The sequence below is a fragment of the Bombina bombina genome, chromosome 4, assembly GCF_027579735.1.
Source record: "Bombina bombina isolate aBomBom1 chromosome 4, aBomBom1.pri, whole genome shotgun sequence".
NCBI lineage: Eukaryota > Metazoa > Chordata > Amphibia > Anura > Bombinatoridae > Bombina > Bombina bombina.
Window position 1 is genome coordinate 699,272,177 of NC_069502.1, and position 3,479 is coordinate 699,275,655.

Consider the following 3,479-nt stretch of genomic DNA (forward strand, 5'->3'; position numbering starts at 1 on the left):
GGGTTAGAGAAAAAATGACTGCAAAGGGCTTTAACATAGAGATGCATATATACATGTCTAAATATGTGTATGTATGTATTAAAAATTTGTTTATATGTGTACATATACATTTATATGTGTATATAAGTATTTACAGACATATATACAAACAAACACATAAATACATTTATATACATATATATATATATATATATATATATATATATATATATATATACACAGTATATATAAGTGCATTTGAGCCAGCAGTCAAGTAGCTGAAAACTAGACATGTGCGTTTCGTTTTCGCCGAATTTAGTTTTCGGACGAATTTTGACTGATTCAGGGATTCGAATGCATCCGAATTTCCGAATCGGCACCAGTCCATAATTAAAATCCTGAAAAATTCCGAAAATAAATAAATCAGTTTCCGAATTTTCTGATCTATAATTAATTTTCGGAATTTTTCATTGTTCTAATCTAAACCACACTAAATAAAACTATTAACCCTTAGACCGCCGTTCCCCAACATCGCCGACACTAACTAAACCTATTAACCCCTAAACCGCAGTTCCACGACATCGCCAACACTTAATAAACCTATTAACCCCTAAACCGCCGTTCCCAAACATCGCCAAAACTAACTAAACCTATTAACTCCTAAACCACAGTTCCCCGACATCGCTGACACTAACTGAAATACTAAATAAACCTATTAACCCCTAATCTGCTGTTCCTAAACATTGCCAACACTAACTAAACCTATTATCCCCTAAACTGCAGTTCCCCCGACATCGCCGACAATAACTGAAACACTAAATAAATCTATTAACCCCTAAACTGCCAGTCCCAAACATCGCCAACACTAACTAAAACTATTAACCCCTAAACCGCCATTCCCAAACATCGCCAACTCTAACTAAACCTATTAACCCCTAAACCACATTGCAACAACCTAAATTAAACTATTAACCCCTAAACCTAACACCCCCTAACTTCAACATAATAGACCTAAATTAAAGTTACAATTATTAACTAACTACCTATTTAAAAAATAAATACAAACTTACCTCTGAAATAAAAGTAAAAGCTAAGCTAGCTACAATATAACTTTTTACTAACTACTAAGTTAAAATGAATACAAACTTACCTATGAAATAAAAATAAAAACTAAGATTACACTAATAAAACTTAACATTACTAAAAATAAAAAACTAACATTACTTAAAAATTAAACTACAATTACAAAAAATAATAAACACTAAAATTACAAAAAATAAAATAAATTACCATAAAAAAATAAATAAACGAAATTATCCAAATTGATAAAAATTATTCCTATTCTATTACCCCATTTACAAAAAAAACACCCCAAAATAAAAAACCCTAATCTATAATAAACTACTAAGGGCCCTTAAAAGGGCCTTTTGTAGGGCATTGCCCTAAAGTTAACCACTCTTTTGCAAAAAAATAAAAACAAACACCCCCCTAACATTACAACCCCCCCCCCCCAAACCCACAAAATAAAAAAACTAACTAAAAAAAACCTAATCTACCCATTGCCCTGAACAGGGCACTTGTATGGGCTTTGCCCTTAAAAGGGGATTCAGCTCTTTTACTTCCCTTAAAAGGGCATTCAGCTCTTTTTGAGCCGTTAAAATAAAAAAAGCCCTAATCTAAACCCCCCACCCCAAAAAAAAATACCTAACACTAACCCCAAAATCAGTACTCACAGTTGGGGAAGTCCGGCAAAAGATCTTCATCCCAGCGGCGAAGCATCTTCATCCAGGCGGCTCTATCTCTATCCATCGTAGGACCGGCATCTTCTATCTTCATCCCAGCAGAGGCAGAGCGATCAGTGGCGGAGGTTCAGGCGGAGGTCCAGGTTGATTTGAATCAGCCAGTAGAAATGAGAAATGCTTCAAATCAGTTCAAATCAGCCATTAGGATTTAAGCAACTCTAATTCCTATTGGCTGATTTTAATTTTTCAGCCAATAGGAATGCAATGGTACCCCAATGTAAAAGGGATACCTTGCATTGAATCCTCAGTGTGCGGCAGACGATCGCATGAAGAGGACCTCCACGTTGGACCGATGGACCTCCGCCTGGACCTCCACCTCCGTGCATCGACCGCTCAGCCTCTGCAGGGATGAAGAAGATGCCGGTCCCGCAATGAATGAAGATGGAGCCGTCTGGGTGAAGATGCTTTGCCACTGGGATGAAGATCGTTTGCCGGACTTCAGCAACTGTGAGTACCGATTTTGGGGTTAGAGTTTTTTTTGGAGGTGTTTTATTTTTAGATCAGGGTTTTTTTTATTTTAATGGGCCAAAAAAGAGCTGAATGCCCTTTTAAGGGCAGTAAAAGAGCTGAATGCCCTTTTAAGGGAAATGCCCATACAAATGCCCTTTTCAGGGCAATGAGTAGATTAGATTTTTTTTAGTTAGGTTTTTTTTTTTTGTGGGTTTGGGGGGGGGTTGTAATCTTAGGTTTACTTTTTTTTAGCAAAAGAGCTGTTAACTTTAGGGCAATGCCCTACAAAAGGCCATTTTAAGAGCCATTGGTAGTTTATTATAGATTAGGTTGTTTTTTTTTATTTTGGGGTGTTTTTTTTTTTTTTAAATGGTGTATTAGAATAGGAATAATTTTTATTATTTAGAATAATTTCAATAGGTATTTAGTTTTAAATAGGAATTATTTAGCTACTAATAGTAGTTTTTTTTTAAATAGGAATTATTTAGCTACTTATAGTAGGTTTTATTTAGATTTATTTTAATTACATTAAAGTTAGTGGGTGTTAGGGTTAGGTTTAAGGGTTAATACCTTTAGTATAGTGGCAGCGACGTTGGGGGACGGCAGATTAGGGGTTAATAAGTGTAGATAGGTGGCGGCAATGTCGGGGGCGGCAGATTAGGGGTTAATAAGTGTAATGTACGTGTTGGCGATGTTAGCGGCAGCAGAGTAGGGGTGTTTAGACTCAGGGTTTATGTTAGGGTGTTAGGTGTAAACATAACTTTTCTTTCCCCATAGGAATCAATGGGGCTGCGTTACGGAGCTTTACGCTGCTTTATTGCAGGTGTTAGGCTTTTTTTCAGCCGGCTCTCCCCATTGATGTCTATGGGGAAATCGTGCACGAGCACGTAAAACCAGCTCAAGGCAGCTCACCACAGCGCTGGTATTGGAGTGCGGTATGGAGCTCAATTTTGCTTTATGCTGCAATATTGCCTGCTAACGCCGAGTTTTTGTAAACCTGTAATACCAGCGCTGTAGGGAGGTGAGCGGTGACAATAACTTGCAAGTTAGTACCGAGCAGCTCTTACAGCAAAACTCGTAATCTAGCTGTTAATTATTTAACCGCCTACATATAGCACAGCCATCAAATAATAGTGGTGTAAGTTTGAACAAGTTGATAAACTCTGAAGATCCTTAAGGTGAAGTATGTTTGAGGGCACTGCAATTGCTGGCAAAGAGCTTTTAAATAGTTAAAACACTATAAATAAA